We start from the raw sequence: 20,445 nt of genomic DNA on the forward strand, positions 1-20,445 counted from the left end.
ACGTGACGTCTGGTTTTGGTATCTTGTTTCTTCATGTTAAATGAGCTATGGTATCACCAAAATAATGATAGTCCAATATAATATTGATAACTTGGTAATCAAGGATAATTTTTTGTGTCCATTGGAATTTGATTATTATTCGCTTGAAATTTGAGGACAACTTCAAATATTCCATTGCATTCCATTTGTACTCTTAGAATTTCAAAGAAGCAAGCAGTTTTGTCGGAATGACCTGCTATAGCCCTATAACCTTCCATTTCACCCAATGTCATATCCAGGACACTGTGGTAACGTAAGGGGGAAACAAGAATAGAACATTTCACGGCCCACACCAGCTGTGATCAGATGTTGGGCAGGAAATGCTTTTGAACCTGGAATGTGCCATTTATTTGTAGGGTCTGTGGAATGTGCCATTTATTTGTATGGTCCGTGACCTTGAAGGTGCTACATACTTGGCCAGATTATGACCAAATTGATAAATCTACTTTCTGTCAAAAACTGACTTCTGCGAAATCTCCTGTCATCATCAGATTAACCATCCCCCTTCTGTCCAACTCTGTAACCAATAGAGAATGGGGTGCCAGGTTAACCTTAGTGTGCTAAAGGTTAACCTGCAGAGCGCCAAGTGTACTTAAGGTCCCTTCTGTAGTTGTCAAAACATTCTATCGCAACAATTGGCTCAGATATACATTTGCCACTTGTTGAAGGCATATCCTGATGTACATTCTAGAGGGTCTACATGGGGGGATCCTGGCAACACTTAACTGTAAATTTACAAGGGCCGCCAATTTTTCACGCAAAATTAATTGGACTGGGGAAAGAGTTTATTCAATTGTTTCTTTATGTTCATGGGGGGTCTGGCAAAACTAGTCTGTGAACACCGACACAACCAGACGCTCTAGCTTGTGTGACTTTTGGTTGATTTTCTGCATGATACGAATCTGCTTCATGATAAAATCAAAACTTCAAGATACGACTAATTTGTCAATAGGGTTAACAATGCATTCATGATAACAGAGCATGTTACGTAGAGAATTCACGAAGAATTTACCAACAACGAATTAGAGCGGGCCGGCTAAGATGAATTAAAATAGCTTGTTATGCCCCATAAAAAAATGCAAAATGAAAAGACTGAACATAAAGTTACATTGAAAGAAAAAAGAATTTTACTGTATGTCCTTGGATGTGTGTCTTGTTGCTTGGTGAAGCGACGTCTGAAAGCGGCATGCATCTATCAGGGTATCTGGAGTATGTTGTTATTGATTCCACATGGTATTTTGTAACCCGTGGGCAGATTCAGATAGGAAGGAGACACTGGTGGTTACCATAGCAGGTCACAGTCCTGAAGTGGTGGCAGTAGGTCTGTAGTCATCTTGTTTGTTGTCTCAGTGGAGTATTACAGTCAACACGTTTTGTTTGGATACCCTTCAATCATCAAAGCACTTCCAAGCCATCAGACGCAGTAAGGTCATCTCCATATATTGTGTGTACGATTTTTCTGCTATTTTTACGGAGATGTTTCCTTTCTTGGCAGCACGACAACAACGTATCTATCAGTTTGCTGTCGCCTTTGGAATGGGAGAATCAGGAAGTGTCGTGGGAGACTTGTAGGACTTTGTTTTTGTACTGTTCACCATAAACTCTGATCTATTTTTGATTTGTGCTGAATTGGTGAACAGCCTGGAGAGCGTGGTTCAGCCAGGAATAAGCACAGGAGGGGTAGTGTCTGTGATTTTGTGGAGAGGACCTTTGGCATGGCATCCAGAAGGTAATATTATACCATACATACAGAAAGAAGCACTGTGTTTCTGTCAGATATCATTTTTGCAGAACTTGCTAGCTTCAGCAAAGAGGGTGTAATGTATATTAGTCAAGTTGGCTATGGATCCCAGGCGTCTGTAACAGACTTGTCGTAAAATGGAGGGCGTTACGTCGTGCGTACGAAAACCCGGGCCGTGCTACGTCTGTGCAGAAATTGGGTCGTGGTGTGTGGTCAGGCGAAGAAGAAGAGTTACTGTGAGTTGTGTCCTAAATAGTCTGATAAATGTTTTGGTTTCTACAATTGGCTGGGCAAAGAATGGAGATTGCAGAGATATATATCAGTGACTCTACCTCAGTGAGACATGTTGGCAACTACATGTGTTGATGTCTAGTAGTCAATGGGAAAATTTGTTATAATGTCTCTACTGCTTTCTGTTAGTAGATTGACTTTGATGTTGGTTGGTAATACTAATTAGTTGAGGCTGTTTTGTGTCCAATTTCTGCACAGTAATTGATATAAATTGGGACTAATGATTAGATTCTGGGGCAAAATTTCAGACTCTAATTGTAAGTGAGTTATCACAGCTTCGAGGCTAATTTAGTTGTCACAGTGGGCGATCCGACCTAGGATCTAGCACGTTTAGTTGATTTTATGTGTCGTCCATTTGTGCTTTCTTTGCAAAATTTTGCCATACCATGTCAAGCACACGGTGTATATGTTGGGACAGCTGTGAAGATCAAGATTGATGTAGACCTTTTGGGGTTACCGTTTTAAGGGTTTTGATTCAAATCCTACGTGAAAACATTTCATACAGACCAATGTTTGTTATTTACAGTAGTTTTGGATGCAAGGAAAGAAATTTTCTGCCAATTATGTTACATCGTGTGTCCTGTTATTGTGTAGAGTGACCTACATGAACTTGGACTGTACAGGCCTATTTTTGTAAGGCCATTTTGGTTTAAAGTTGGCAGGATCCCAAACCTTATGTGTGCAGTCTTTGATTATCATCATATGCACACAACTGCCAGTTAGTTACTTTCTGAGTCATGCTCATTTTTATGGGGAAGACTTTGATTTCGTCTCATATTTCTTGTGTTATGTCTATAATGTGGCCTTGAGTGTTTATGTGTGTGTCCAATGATTTATTGGATATAAGCTTTACACTGCAGAGTGTTAGAATTGAACACTTCAATCAAAGCTGATTATTTTCTGTATACTGTAATTCTTGATTTGTTAACGGTTATCTTAATTTTAGCTACATTTGTACATTAACGGTCACTAGTTATCTCCATGAAAAATGGAGATATTGTTTTGGGTGTGTCTGTCTGTGTGTGTGTGTGTATGTGTGTATGTATGTATGTGTGTATGTTTGTGTTTCCGCACCACTCCAGTCAGCATAACTCAAGAACCTCATGATGGATTACAATGATATTTGGGATGTGGGCGGGTGTTGTGAAGCCAAAATTTAAGGTCGATTTTGGGCCCCCTGGTATGTGACCTTGGTACTGCAGCAGAACTTCAATTTTTGTATCTTTTGACCTGGACGTGCTGTGGTCTTGATTTTTGGGTGGCAGATAGCTTGTGATGTAATAAAGAAGTGGTGTAGGTTTGGGCCCCCTAGCAGCTTCCTCTGAAACTGCAGGGGCGTTTTTGTGAAAATCTTCTAAGGAGAATAACTGAACAAAGGAACAACGGATTTCCATGATATTTAGTATGCAGGTAGCTTAGATAGAGATATACACAATGAAGTGCAAATTATGCTAATTGGGACTTAATTTGCATAGCTAATGAGGAAAATCTATATTTGCAGTGTTTTCCATTATCAGACTCAAATACATGTAGCGTATGTAGTTTATGGAAAGTGGGTCATCAACAGATACCAATTATGTAAATAAATTCCTAATTTGCATAATCAATGCAAAACACCATATCTCATCTAATTGGAAAATTATAGAACTGTCAATATTGCAACATGTAAGTTAGATAAAGGTGTTTATGACCAAGCATATATTATGCAAATGTGTAAGTCATTTGCATGAATAGAATTGTTCATGGAGATATGAGGTCGTGGAACTCTTGTTAATTGCTAGAATTTCGTCATCGCAAACATTTGATCAGTAATATTTGAGACATGATGTTTGTTTTCACAGTTGAAATCAAATGCCGTGAACTACTCCCTTTCCCCCAGCTGCTAAAATTACCAACCGCAACATTAAATGGATTTACAGTAAATTAATACAGCCAGTCGGCTAGAAGCATTTTTCAACTTTAAACCTGGAGTTGGCTAGAAGGCATTTGTGTATCGGAATGTTGTTCCGCTTGATAACAAAAAGACTTTATCGGACATATACATGACAGCTGCAAGATATCACGGTTTAAACTCGGGTGTATATGTGGTATTAGTGGCCATGACCGTGCCATATCATTATGGATATGCCGTTTCATCTTCATACCCATAACTAATCCATCAACCATATTTCCTGCATTTATCAAGTTTATGTCCATTCCTATCTACTGGAAGACTGCCAATACTTTAAAGGGTTGGCTATGTTCCATGCCTCAGATGGCTAGGTCAATGGCCCAACACTTATGCCGTTAAATGGAAAACTGATTCAGCAATAGCTTAGTAGATTGTGATGATTTGTAGGGTTGTTAAACTTACTTTACTAGCTTCTCCGCGATAACTGATATCTGAATGTTTATTCATAAATCTACAACTAGTGGCATCGCTTGCCTGTTGGCATAATGTCAGGGTGTTTGGTCCCAAACCCAGACATCCTAGGTTCAAATCTCCTGACATTGCAGTTCAGGGTGTTTTTTCCCCTGCCCATGTACATTTGCGCTTGGTGATAATGATAAAGTAAGTAAATCGCATTCCACAATGTTGTGCCCTTGGGAAAGACACATTACACGAATTTCCTCTCTTCACTCCTGTAAAAATGAGTGTCCCTCGGAAAGGATGTTGAATTGAAGTACAGTACAGTTTTTGAGGAGAGCCACACCCTGAGAAGGTTAAAGAACCCACCACACTTATCAAAAAAAGTAAGGGTCCTTCCCACTGTGAGTGGATCAAATAAATCTGTCCAGCACGATATGGAGCTTGTACTGTTCAATATAAGCCATGTGTGTTATGCCATAAGGCGGTTTACCGCGTATGCAATACAAATAAAACATATATGCGTGCACAATGATACATGTATAGAACCTGTTGCATTTATTAAATAAAAAGGAAAAACAGCAGTTTAAGATATAAAGTGAAGGGTAGTTCTAGCTGACTTAGTTTTGTTTATCAATACTGCAAAATTCTGTATGACACGGTTTTTGGTACCAATGAATATGCTAATAACCTTGTAATTCAACGTTAAGTCCAGGAGATTGGTAATTTTAACGCTTGACTTCCCATGTTGCATACCGATGGTGCATTTCGTTCATTTTCAACGCATGCATGTCCACAACCATGGAGGAAATTTTGGACAAACAGGTAGGCTGAAATTCCGCTAAAATTTGTCATTCTGTGAACAAATGGTTGATTTGTGTTAGGCTGAAATTTTAGTGTTGAGCCAAAATTTGTCCAGTCCATGTACAAATGTACTAATATCTACAAGAGGCATTGAACAGGCCTGTTGAAATGCAATCTATGTAGGAGTTTTGGGGTATATGTACAGTCAAAACTGTCCAAGAGGTCCACTCGGAACCGATACAAATCTGGTCTATGTGGACAGGAGGTCACTATAGACAGGATTGCTTGTGTCAATGGGAAAATTATCTCAGGGACCACAAAAAAGTGGCCATATCGGCCTGGTGGTCCTTTTGCAGAGGTGGTCACATGTACAGCTTTGACTGTACATGTATATCAATGGTCAGGTGATCCTTTTGTAAAGGTGGTCAGTGGTCACAGGCTTGACTGTATGTCAATGGCCTGGTGGTCCTTCCATGGAGGTGGTCACTTGTACAGGTTTGACTGTAGTAATATGCAATAAGAACTGGCAAAAAAGGCTGTTATGAAACAAATAGACAAATGTGTTGTTTCATTTTGATATTTCTGAAAATTGATTTGTGCCCTGAACTATGCCCTAAACATCAGTTGGAAGTCAGCAAAAATCTTCCTCCCTGCACAGTGTACTTGGATAGCCCAGATGTTTTCTGGCCACAGAGGGCCTAACAGGAAAGGAGTTGTCACCCCTGCTCTGTGGGGGTTTTGTGGTTCCAGTCTGTTTGTGTACACAGTGCAGGTGGAGGGGAGGAGCACTTGTGTCCTGCAGATTAGCTGTGAGGTGTTAGGGGACAGCCCCCAGTGTTGTAAGAGGATTGGAAATTCACACCCTGGACATTTAACTCTCAATCATTCTACTGTGTGGTTTCTATTGCTAACAATAGTAACAGTAACACTGTGGCTGAGTGTTATCTGCAAGCAGATGTGGGCTAGAAAATGGTTATCTTGGCAGCCTATCAGAAAATTATACTGTAAAATTTGAAAGGTTTACATTGGTTTTGTGTTTATTTTCACTTTAACCTTGCAACTGAAAATTCATGACACCACAAAAATGGTTTCAAAATTTGAATGTATTACAACTGTACTACAGAATTGTTTCAACTGCAAACTTAAAAAAAACACAGCTAAAATAAACCTCATTTACAAAGAAAATAATTCCCTGCAAAAATGAATGAATTTACAGTACCATTTGCTTTTCCAACATCTGCTTGGAGATTTTGTCAGATTGACTTGAGCAAAGATGCTAAATGCACCCAATAAGAAATGTACTCAACGAATTGCTGAATGCTTGATGAGAAACTGATCATTTATTGATCGTCGATAGCCAGTCTAGTATAATGAGCAATTGATCACCTCCCAATAAACGTCCCAGTGATGGATTGAATATTGACAGCCTGGTGACCAACAGTGAGATCACTTGTGTGATTCATCATCATGACTACATTTATCATTGGCAGAATTTTAATAGATATTGATCACGATCAGTCAAAGCTGTACTTTTCTTGCGGGTTTGAGGGAAAAGATATGGATTTTTTTTCCGGTCCCATTTTTTAATGTCCCCTATTTTGTTTTTGCTTCATATGTGATAGATAAATTACAGCTTTACAATAAATTTCCGTTCAGTGGTCACATCCACACAGTACGTACATGTAAAGTGTATGTAATATTACATACTATTGTGAAGAAAAAAAAGCTTTAAAAATTGATTTATGAATAGGACTGTGCATTGCAATTCTGCAATAATGCACAGTGATATTTACATTCATGGTCTTCATTGAAATCATGTCTAAGTCATACTCTGTGGCCTTATGAAAATAGTCATGCATAGATATGACAGGAATAGCTTTAAGGTACAAAGCAACCTTTGCGGAATATGACTGACAAGTCAGTGTCTAACTTGATTAACAGATAGGTGCGGACACAGTCATCAGGTAATCACATTGCATGTAATGTAGAATATTGACAGGTTGTTGTCAATCAGTGCTGCTGTATCCTGAATCATATCCTGTTGGGAGCGACTGCGTATCTAGGTCACCACACCACTTACACATGCAGACCAGATACAGAATTCTACCATTGTCATTTTTATAGGAAGATTAATATCAAGTGTTCTTTGATGTATCAAAAGGTGGTGCCAAAATATTGCATGCTTAGGCAATGAGACTATCATTTGTTTATGAAATGAATTCACATAGGCTATCCCTAAGCCTAAGGGGTAAAATTATGGGCAGTATGTTTACCCCCCCCCCTTTAAAATGGACTGGTCTGCTTGAAGAGGATTTCTATAGTGTCCAGGGGTAATATTGTACATGTACTACAGGTAAGCTTTTTCTTCAGTAGTCTTCTCTAAAATTGCAGTTATCATGCTATACAGATTTACATTTCCGAAATGATTGTTGTTGTTGTTTATGTTAGGGAAAGGATGTAAATAATTTGTGGGCTGCTATCATGTTTGTTGACATGATATTGATATCACTCATGTTTATGAATTCATTCCATGTATTTTCATGGAAGAACAAGGACTGGGAATATACTGAGCATCTTTGATAGAATTTGCTGAGACAAAATGTAGCCAAGACTTTAGTGGTGGTTCAGAATAATCCATGAATATCATTACCAACCAGAATTCCCATTTAAAACCTGCAAATTGCTGCAATTCATTAAGGTTAGATTGAAGGGCTCGGAATTACCCGTCATAAACTAGTGACATTAATGCTGATATGGAAACCAACAACTCATTTAAATAGGCTGCCCTTCAAAATGATTTGTGACATTATTTTTATGATGTAATGGATATACTAACATTGGTAAAGGCCTAACTAGTATGATATATATTATTGTGAAACAAGATTGTCAGTGGCTGTATGTGTGATATCTATCCATATAGAACAAGAGTTCTACGACCTCATACCTTCGCGAAATGATTTTGACCTTTATGACTGACGTATTAGGAGTGTTTTTCATCAATCAAAAATCATACCAGTTGATCCTCCTCACCCAAATAACATAAGTTGTCCAAACCTCCTTGTTATGATTATGAGCTTAACAAAGAAGGTTATGCTAACATTTTTCATCAATAATGCAAATAAGCTCCTTATTAGCATAATTTGATTCAATGGTGTTCACATTCACACAACTTCTAAATGCAACAAGTATGAAATTGCCGTTATTTACTAGTATGGAATGATAGTAGTTTCTCATGAATTATGCAAATTAGGCCTACATTTGCATAATTTCTATCTATTGACATTCCTCTCTTCCTCAGTTACAAATGTCACATATTTGAATAGTCATATCATGGAACACAGCAGGTTTTTAAAATTGCCTCATTAATCATAATCTGATTTGCATAATTATCATCCAATCATACAAAGCATCACATAAGCTATCTACATACCAAAAATCATGACCATCCATCAAGCCCATCTCGAGTTATATTATTTTCTCATTGATTATGTAAATGAGGTTCTCATTTGCATAGCTGATATCTATTAATATTTCTCTCTTCCTCAGTTACATATGTCACATGTTTGCGAGTCCTATCATGGAAATTGATGAATGTATAAACTTTCCTCATTAATTATGCAAATTAGTTACTGATTTGCATAATAAGTATCCAATCATGTACATCATCACTCAAGCTATGTACATGCAAAAAATCATGACCTTCCAGCAAGCCCTTCTTGAGTTATTCCCTTTCAAAGTCTGAAGCAAAACCTACCCCTGCAGTTCCAAAAAAGTTGCTAGGGGGCCCAAGCCTATACCACTTACTCTCTGCCCAACGAGCTATCTACCACTTAAAAATCAGTTCCATAGCATGTCCACAACACGAGATATCATAACATGAAGTTCCGCTGCAGTACCGTAACAAGCCGATAGGGGGCCCAAAATCTAATCATTTTCAGGTTTCATCGAGACCTACCAACATACCAAATACCAAGACAATCCTTCCAAGAATTCTCGACTTATCGTGTTCACTAACAGACACACAGACATGCTCGGTATTCCCATGCTGTGGCACTGCATTAATGACTGTTCTTACTCATATAAGGCCGTGTATATCCAACTTTGGTCAAAATTTGTATGTTTCAGTCTTTTAATTGGTGTAAGGAGATATCTTTGTGGTTTGGTTTCACATGCTCCGAGTGGACTCTTCCAGGCTGGGAGTAGGTCAAAGTTGACGATTGTTTTCGTCTGTCAGCTGTTACGAGAGAACGAGCTGGTCAACTGTCTATTTTCTTTGCATGATTCTAAAGTAGACAGATGTGGCTTTCTGGTGCATAAGAATTTTTGGGGCTTGCAATTAAGGTGAATCCTTTTCTGAGCCCTTGTTTTAGTGCTTTAAAGCATTACTGCATGGGCAAGCCTATCTCTTGTATCTGCCCTACAGCTGGCTGATAGCCAATTTGTCCCTGGCAGCTGCAGTACATGTAACTGACAGTTTCCTGCCTGCCTCATGACCCCTCATGACCCCTCATGACCAACTTTGCCCCCAATCTACCCGTATCAATATCCCCGTCGCAACCAGAACGCATAGTAAAGCATACAATTGAACACATTTTTACACTTTTCTCGTTAATTATGCAAAACACTTCGCCCAAAATCTAATCATCTTGAGATTTGCCACATACACACCGACACACCAACTACGACAACAAACCATCCAGGCGTTCTCGACTTATTCTGTTCACTAACAGACACACAGACAAGCACCGTCGCATAACCTTCTCGACGAAACCATTCGTCGCGAAGGTAATCATAAGGCCTTTGGGCATGTACATGTACAATGCATATAATGGGGGAGGACAGAGACAAATATATGGTCATGTTGAAATGATGGTGAACCATTCCACTTCAAAGCAAATATGATTATTCATTTGAATGCACAGCTGGTGTGCACAAGGAAATGCCACTTCTTTTGCTGCTCCTCGTTTTTCTTGTTCAGGATGGCTTATGGACTAACCTGCTCTAGGGTCAATGGTTGTTGACCTTTGCGAACAGTTACCCATAGTTACCTGTGACAGACATTAATCAATCCAAGGTGTACTACATGTATATGGGTCTGATGGAATGAATGCTATTTGTGCCTTGGAGTCATGAAGTATTATTACCTTTGCCAAGAAGGTTATATTTTCGGTAGCATTTGGTTGTGTGTGTGTCTGTGAACAATAAGTCGAGAAGGCCTAGATGGACTGTCTTGATGTTTGATAGGTGGGTAGGTCTTGATTAGACCTCAAAATGTTTTTGGGAGCACAACTGGGTTGTTTGTACTGTAGATCTTGAAATGTTCATGGTGGTTTTGTTTTCGTGGTGTCTATCCATCATGAAATTACACTGAGTCTGTAAATATGTATTTTTTGTGCTATAGTTTTTATTCCACAGCAAAACTCAAAATGCTGCCGAGAAATTACCCCCCTCCCACACAAAATTTATAAATTTACAGTAATTATGAAATATTAGCCAGTAGATATTCAGCGAGGTACTACTATACAGTAGCCTACGACTAAGCGTATGATTTCTCTTTCTTCAATCATCATTATTACCAGTGACAGGTTATGGCGAAATTATAGATACACATGTAGCTTCCTTCAGTTAATGTGGTTGCTTGGTTTTTTTAAGGTTGATATTATAATGATCTGTCAGTATTGAACACTTGTGTTGAATTGGTAGATTTGCTGTGTAGAATGTAGATTTGCTCTGTAGAAAACTAAAACTATTATCAGGGAGAGCAGCAATGGCAGTGACAGATAGTAGGGCAGCCAGTATGAGCAAGCTTTGACAGGTAATAGTCACATTAGGGTCACTGGGTGTAAATGTGTCTTCATGCCATTATCGATGAGTGTGGTTGCATTATGGAGAAGTACAGTGTTCCTGAGCTGAACATCCTTCATGACTGGAAAAATGACAGAAACTGCACACTTGGTCTTTTGTCTTTATTGATTTCTTGTGAAAGGAAAAGAATCTACACTGCCATTTCTTGTGAGATACATATGCATGTGTTAGATGAGGAGATAAACCTGTTGTCATGTTGTTTCTTAAAGCGTGGTCACATTCGTCGTAGGTCGTCGTATGATTTTGATGTCGTAGAATATTCAAGCAGGCTATGACAGAATCGACTATCCCAAGAATGCTCTATGCTTGCTGATATTTTTGTACAACAGTCAACGTATCATATGTGACCATACCCTTAACGACTTTTAGGGCTGAACCAATGAAAAGCATGAGGTGAAAATATTTTTCATTTTTTCCTGACATTGTAATTGAACTTGTTTGCCGTCAAGTTTTTACATGCAAATTTCCTGTGACCTTGTCACCTTAAAAGAATGTTGTATAATTTAGATCTAAGGCCCAATCTAATTAGGCCACAGAAGTGACCAAGGACATTTCACTTCTACAGGAAGAGTAGGATTTGTGTAGCAGGAAGTTGCATGTCCAGTTCCCATATATAGTGAGCAGTTCCAGTGTGGTCAGTTGATACTACGATAGCATGTCCAGATTTGTTATCTCCAAGCAGATGTTGGGTGGTGAAATCGTGATGTTTTCGTGGCTGGAAGGCAGTTTGACAGAGAAGAAGGCAGCTTAGCTTGTGATCAGAGAATGTCACAATTTTGCCTCTGCTTGGATTACAGATTAGTACAAGGATAATTGGTGAAATAGAGAGTATCACCTTACAGTGTACTACATGTAGGTATGAAGTTATGCAGATTTTGATTTGTATCTGATACTAGTATTTTATTTGACAATCCCATAAACGTACATTTTGTAAAGTAACATGTACATGACATATCTATAGCTACACATATGAATTATTAGCAGTCTGCTGCAGATTCCAAATATAGATTTTTATAAAGGAACCAAAAGGTTGAAACAGACAGGAGAATTGTTCTTTGACATTGACCTGAGCCAGATGGTGCATATGTCAATTCCTTGTAGACCAACAGCAGACAGCACTGTTTTGTATTTCAAAAACCATATAACCCCATATAATTTATAAACCATTCTTCTTTTGTCAAACTTGAAGCATAATACTTGAGACAAAGTGTAATGCTTTATTTTCTAAAGCCAGGTTAGGTAAAGCCCAAGGATGTCTGTTACCGTTATATCTTACCGTTTATATTGGTGGCCTTTGGAAGTTGTTTCAGAGATCTTAAAAGTAGTGACATTGCTGGTAGTTTGACTAATGGTATGGTATGGTTTTTTAAATCTCTTAAATGTCTATACCATTTCTTTCTACATGTACATGTGTATATCATCCTTCATTGTTTAGGATTTCATATCTAACCAAGTTAAAAATTTGAGTGGGAATGTAGTCTTCCTGTTGAGCCAAGGCTTTGAGTTTCTATAATCTACGTCATCTATAGAAAGTGTACAAAGATCGTGTGAACTGTGTCTAAAAGAATGTAGATGTCTGCCAACATTCAGGATGTAAAGAAGCTTACTAGCTATATCTAACTTATTATAAGAATTGAATATGAACTTTGACATGCTGATCTTGTTTCTCCGTCAAAGTCAAGAGCTACTTGAGGTTACTTGGAAAATCCCAACAACAAGTATTGCAACTTTGACATCCAGTTGGCACACTATCAAAGGGGATTGTCAGAGTACGTGTTTGAGTAACACTTCATCATGAAAACTACAGTACAGCAGGGAGGTATATCATGACCACACCATCATGTGAGATGTGCATCTCCAGTTCAGTGTAAGATGCAGAAAGGATGAGATAAGGCTTTAAGCTGCCACGTACAGGCTGCAAGTTGTTCATTACTAACTTAAAGGTAAAGCACTTCCTACCAAGGATTTTAGCAGGTCGAGGTAAGGTTACTGTAATCCTTCTTTCATTCACTGTAACTTTATGTTCACTGCTTTCACCACCTCTGTACAGTGAACGTGTCATCACAGTGAAAAACCTGTTGTTATCTTTTTATGATTTCTTCACACATCCGTTCTGTAAATCACTTGCCGCCACCGTGAAGTTAAACTTAAGGTTCAGTGAAAATGTCAATTTTCCTTGCACCATAAAATTTTGCTACCGTGAAGATTAAGAATTACAGTATTATAAATCATTCCTCCAGTCCTTATAGGACCCTGTTCAAACTATGATTCACGAATCAGGGTTCACCAAGGCACGGGATTGACCCCGATTCGCAAATCATGGTATGAATGGTCTGAACCTGGCTTCGACTGATCCGCCAAATCTACATATACCACAGGAGGCGGATTTGGCGGATAGCATCGCGATCAATCTCGTGCCTGGCCATGGATGAATCCTGATTCACGGTTCCTGGTGTGATTGGAGTCTAAGGCTCTCTTTATATATAATTACATTAATTATACTTTTGCCGTCAGCGCCACTGGCGACAGCGGGAACCCCGTGTAAAGACAATTCCCGTCGACGTAGTCCCGCTGTCAACAAATTTTCTCCCGTCAGCTTCGAAGCCGTCGCCCGTCAGCACAGCGGGAGTCCCCGTCAACTTCAAACTCCGTCTAAAGAGAATACGTCGGGCTCGCGTCAGCGGGAGTCAGGGTTTTGGCGATTAGCATAAAGCACGCGTTGATTAGCATACTGTAAGTCTACTTAGATCCCCGGTATATATATATATATATAGAGATTTGCGGGATCTGCGACGACTTTTGTGCCGTGCATTCATTTCCCCGCGGATATATTTATCGTACTTGTGCCCCCTCCCCACATTTACGAGTGATGAGCATGGAATATCTACACATAAACAAGGCTTTGCATTGTAGTTTAATACGGGCGGGGAGACGCCGTCTACCGTTGTACAATCTTACAATTTTGTTTCTTGCTTTTGTTATGCTTACGCCCGATACTTTCTACAAGATGGCGAAATGCAAGCACCGCAGGTGTCTGTCAGATTTCCGGGCGGTGTGTCTAGAGACGTCGTGACAGCGGCCTCCCGACAGCGGGAAATTTCGCCGCTGACGCGAAAAACGTCATGTAAACTGCGCCTTAGTAAGGGTTGTGACTAGCTCATTCTTCTCTGTCAAGTTTCTGGCTCTGGCAACATTCATGTGTAGTACTTTAACTTAAGTTATAGTCGTGGCAGTTCTATGAAAATAAAGTGTCATACATAGGCTTGCATGCACATGACACGTATACAGTTGTATATATCTGAGACATTACAACAGGATGTTCAAGATTCACAGCATGATCTAGAGGACTCGATTTTGGCAGGCTAGCTCAACCAGTTAATTGTTTGGCATGAGCCACAGACATGGCCAATATTGTAGCTTCTGCTAGGCTGGATTCAATTTTTCTCTGGCACAACCCCAACAGAAGTTGCGAAAAGGAGGTCATTGGGTGGGCCGACTACTCTCTCTTCGCAGTAGGGCTGAACTGCGAGGAGCTTTCGGGGCTAGGTCATAAGGGTCTGGAGCGGCTGGCATTCGGCGCTAACCCAGGTGACCTCAATACGACAATTGCAGCCATAGGACTCACACCAGAAAGGACTCCTACTCTTTTACATGCTCGAGGCGTAGTAGTACTAGTAGTATCCAGTATTTGATTATACTGCTGGCTAGCAGTCAAAAAGATTGAGCCTGAGCGGTTACTACGGAGGATGGTACCCAGGCTGATGTAGCTGCTACAAATAAAGTGGTAATTGTTGTGCATACTTCCGTCATCGTTCCCTACCTGTCAATCATTTGAAACAGTTCAAAGGAATATGAGGAAACAACACGCTTCAGCTTTTCAAACGTCAGCTAGATTAATGTTGGCAGGATGAAGAATGGATGTACCCATCTTCACCACTTCTTTTGTTTGGTGCATTGAATAATTGATTACCTAAGCCTTCAAGCATAGTAGTTAAGGATGGTCTATATATATATAATTGTATATAGTGGAAGACCAGTCACTTTGAATTTATCGGAATATATTGTTCAATAAAAGTTTTTAATCTTTTTTTAATAATAATGGTCCTCAACAGTGATGAGAATACAAATTTGATAATGATAAATTGTATGGAAAACAAGCCTGTCAACCAACAGCCATTACCAATGACCATGTCTATGGACCAGATAGTTTGGTCAAGAGTTTAATTTATTGGTGCAATAACATCTCAAATGATAAATTTCTTTTGAAACAGTTATTACTTTGAATTAAACTATAACTGTCAAGAATTATGATAGTATTGATTTGTTACAGTTGTATTAAGAGTCATGGCGGATAGATGATGGTAAGCCCCACCCTGAGATAATGGTATAGTCCAGGAAGAAAATATATTCATGACATATGGGGGTAATTATGCCATAAGCTCACTGACCCCTAAGTAATTAACATTCTGGTCTGGTGCAGCACTTGCATTGAATTGTATTTGTAAAGCCAGTTATACATGTATTTATAGAGTATAGCACAATTTGTCAAATTTGAAAAAATGTTGAAATCTTATGTATGAAAATTAGAATAGCATTGATTAATTGTTTGAATGAAAATTTGTCCTGCTTGCAGTTTATGCCATTCTTTTTTTCAAATTGTTCAATTTTAGTGTTAGCATTTTTTCTCTTAACACTTAACTAGGATGATAAGAGAGCAAGGAATGAACAAAAGTACCTTAATAAATTGAAATGGTAGAAAGCTATTTCTGTCCTTGGGTCACAGATGTTAGCTACATGTAGGATGATCTGCTTTATCATAAGATCTGTTTGTCATTAATAGAATGATGCATTACCAGACAGCACTAAATACCTGTAATGCATACTGACATCCAATATCCAGATGCTACACACTAATGGCTGCCTTTTTTAGCATTTTTATGACCGTAGAGATGCCTACGGTGTCAGCTATGTATGCATTTTAGCTTTCCATCCAAGGACAATGTATAAATAACAGAGACAAGTTGTACATGTGACATAGGAAATTTGATACATGGAGAAAGTGAAAAGAAATTATGAAAACCCTGAGGCTAGCAATATTGTTATTTTAGAATAAGATTGAAGCAATTATGATATGATGCTGGAAGGTGTGTCTGTCTAATTGGTTTATGATAGTCTTTAGAGAATGTGATATTTTGATATATAGCAGTGCTAGTATTACACTATGATTACATGGTTTCAAGACATATCTGTGCTTGTAATTGTGTGATGTGACAGTGACCAAAAAGAATCTATTTTCAAATATGAAATCATCTTATTATATCATAATTTAGTATTTTGTATGGATACTGGTAACCAGCTCATAAAATTCACTTACTAGACTATTCAGTTGATTCTTTAGCTCATTTGCATAAGGATGGCTAAAACATCATGGTGTTTGTTGTTAACACTGTGTTTTGAATGATTTGTAATGTGATACCAGGGCTTGAAGTGTTTATATGAGTTCAGATCATGACAGCTTGAATTATTCAGAACAGAGGCAGGGTCTGCATGTCTTTTTCCATGAAGCGTTGTTTTGATTCTACATATATTATTTGTTATCCTGAATTCATTGTCCAGCGTTTTTGAGATTTTTTGTATCTAGCATTGTACAAATAGGAATGCCCATCAATTTACCAATAAACATTACCAGGACCCCCCCATGCAGAGCCTCAGAGTAACCTGCGTCATTCCGACGACCCTTTCCAAACTAGCTCCTGAGTGGTATGGCCCAGGTTTTTATAGACCTGCAACACTTCATTACCCATGTAAATCAATGGTTGCAGCAGTGAGGCAACCCCGCATTTAAAACCCCCGCATTACAGCTGACTGTTTTAGCCGAAGCAGAGAGAGTCACAGCTGTGTTACTAGTTATATGCAGTCAGAACACAGGGTTGAATTCCCCAAACAAAGTAAGTCAAGTACCCATTATTACCTGTGATTGTTCCATGATGATGCCGGAAGGCATGTGTGAGCTCAGGGGGCCAAGTGTGCCGATGTGTCAGGCACTCGAGTGTTTTTACTGGCTAGAAAAGCAATCTAGCTTTGGCGATGTACTGTACGTATGTACAGGTGACATTTGTGCGCTACATGTTCAGATTTGCAGTAAAATGGCTTGTCAAAAATGCTTAAATGTAACATACTGTGTTTCAACAACATTGCAGTGGAAATGCCTCTGTAATTGTTGTTATGAATATCAATACGCATGTTCAGACTTGCAGTAAAACGGCTTGTCAGAAATGCTTCAAAATGCTAAAGGGTGACATACTGTATTTCAACAACAAGGCAGTGGGAATGCCTCTATAATTGTTGTTATGAATATTAATACTGTAGAAAGGGGCAGGGCTTGGTTATTCAGTATATGTGTCTTAGTGTCTGTTCCAGTTGTGTGATTAAAATCGCCCTGATAATCTGGGCACATTTTTCATGTAGTTGACAAGGTGTGCATGCCATGACATATTGTGCTGGTCATTAATGTCTTTTTTATGCCGGTTATTTTCGCCACATGGCACATTTCTCCCGGTTACCCCTGGTAACAAATTGACCTCTCTCCCAAATGATACGTGACTAGGCGGTATCGAGGGATATCATCCCTATCCATCTACGCCTTTCCTTTAACGCACAGACGCAGTCACGTGACCGATCATACAGACGTCGTGTAGCGTGCTAGCGGTCTCTCCGCATTCATAGCCCAGAAGATCGGACGTGGTAGATAGTAGGGATCACTCCATTGGCTGAATAAGGTGGGAGGGGACACCTTACAAGGTTTCTACCTTGAACCACTGGGTGAAGGCTTTGCCCTTGGGTAGGTTGAAGGTCACTCTCTATTCCGTAGCGTTGAGGAGTACTGGAGTTATATAGGTATATCATTTTCTTTTCTCTTTATATCTTCAAAGTGACATTAGTTTAATTTCTCATTGTAGGAAGGTCAATTTTGTATTTCATTCCATGGCCATGTCATTTGATCCAAGCAGCCTCACATTTATTCATAAAATATTCATTTTGCTGTCAATTGGAAGGTAAGTGGTGTAATTGCAGTCACCTTGGACATACATATAAGTAAGGCTCTGAAATCCCATTTTCACTGGAGGAAAACCATGTTAGTGGTTGTCTAAGGACTCTAACTCAACTGTGCTCGTGTATTATATTGCTGGTAGATGTGAAATTGGCTGTAAATTTTGCAGCGGCCCTAAGTGGTTGTACAGTACTACTAGTACAGGCATGCATGTACGTAATGTGGTCGACAATATCTGAGCCTTTTTATCAATGTCCAATTTTGACTATATGCATTATAGTCTAAGTGAAAAATTGTCAGGAACATGTTGTATATACGTGCTTATCCCATATAGCATAATGTTAGTCACTGACACTGTTAGTTGATGTTGATTTGTGGCATTTGAATAGGTACATGTACACGTAGCCATTCCACTCAATATGAAATTCTATCTTAATTGACAAGAATGTACATTATGTAAAAGAAAGAATGAATATGTAAAAGAAATGGATGCTGTTGTACAGTGTACTTCAATTCTTAGCTACACGTTTATGGTGCAATTTTTTTCTGAGAAGAAAAATAGATGTTGCCCTATTTATTAAGACCACAGGTATACATGTATTCTATATGCTAGAATTCAAGCAACCGTGAAAAGTATGTTCAGTCAAATTTGTAGCCTTCACATTTTATGATTGTAATATTTTATGATTGTAATAACTAGAACAGTGCTGTTTCTTCTGCAAAATTCCAAGGTATTTAAATCAAAGAAGAACATTACAATACAAATGTGTTAGGCCCTTTAAACAGTGATACACATGTGCATAAGTGGGCTTGAAATTAAAGTTCAAGATATACATTGTAATACAAGCCTGTGCTTTTAAATGTCACCTTTAGAACCCTCATGTTTTATTCACGCCTAAGGAAAATGATGTTATCTTAAAATGTCATAAATCATAACTGTAGGACTATAAAGATCTTTTATTTCTCCTATCAAAAATACATACATGTAGTAGTAAGACTAGTACTTTAAATGTATCACTAAGTTTAGAATCTTCCTTTTGGCAAATTAGTAGGCGAATCCTACAGTGGATGGACACACTATCATTTTGCCATTCTTAGATTATAGTAACTTAGACAACATTTCCTATTTTCAAAAATGTTGTATGTATTTGAGATGGCCTATATTTTGGAATGTGGGTTCTAAAATATTTGACGTCTTGATTTTACCCATTTCATTCTTATTTTATCAATTTTTAGAATAATTCTATGTGACAAGGAGACAATCGTCCACGGTATAACTGAATTCCATCGGCAGTGCATATGTTTCCCACTGTGCCCTCATGATGCATATGGCAGATCCCACAGGATTCCATGTTCCATGTACAGCTGTACTCAAATGACCAGCTATGGGGGCTAGTGACATTTTAATTACATGCACCATCCTATACAATCTCTGAGGACCAATCTCAAAATTCATCAAGTATAATTACAATATTGTCTCCTGCTACACTTGGAGATGCCCTTGTCTGAATCACACATTTTTAGCAATTATCACATGTACATATTTCTATCTTGATCCGTTAGAGTCCACATTCCATAGATGTAAGTTAGAGTTATTCCTATCCTTAGATACCTTTGCCAATTAAGAAGGTGTGTGTGTATCTGTGGACAGCATAACTCATTGAACTGTAGATGGATCCTTATGAAATTTTGTATGTCAGGTATGGGGCAGGAAAACGAAGTCAAGTTTGATAATGGGGTTCCTAGCACTAGCACCCTTCTACAGTACTGCAGCGGAACTTCCAGTTTTGATATCTCATTAGTACTGTCTCAGGGAACATAGTATACAATTTGCATTATTTGATACAATGTACATCGGAATGATGGAGGACGTATATACTTCCTTATCACTTGAATATGACAAGCAACTATGTCTGCTTATATCAGGATATGTCGATGAAGGTTAGACATCCAGGTAATAAGATACGCCAAATAGCAGTTACTCTGAAGCAACTGGATTTTCCAAAATCATATCCTGTTGCTCGAGTAACTGCTATTTGGCGTATGTCTGCTTATACCTATCAGAGTATAAACATTCGGTGGTCTTGAAATGATCTTTTTTATTGTCACAGTTGACTTCTTTATGTATCACGATGTATCATGGAATGTGATATCTTTCTGACGTCTGCTTTACCATACCCAAGTGGCTTCATTACTAGAATCATAAAGCTCAGACAGTATTTTATGGAGGTTTTTGAGCCTGTTAACTTATTACATATGAGATACATGTTTGCTAGGACATTCTCCTGTCCATACTCAAAGAGCCTT

At 38.6% G+C, this 20,445-nt stretch overlaps 1 protein-coding gene across 7 annotated transcripts in view; it reads left to right on the top strand.

Moving 5' to 3' along the window:
* LOC136436368 (platelet binding protein GspB-like) overlaps nucleotides 1–20,445 on the top strand; it is an 81,229-nt gene that overhangs the window by 11,909 nt on the left and 48,875 nt on the right. The window lies entirely within an intron of this gene.

Source organism: Branchiostoma lanceolatum, chromosome 6, assembly GCF_035083965.1.
Source record: "Branchiostoma lanceolatum isolate klBraLanc5 chromosome 6, klBraLanc5.hap2, whole genome shotgun sequence".
Lineage (NCBI taxonomy): Eukaryota > Metazoa > Chordata > Leptocardii > Amphioxiformes > Branchiostomatidae > Branchiostoma > Branchiostoma lanceolatum.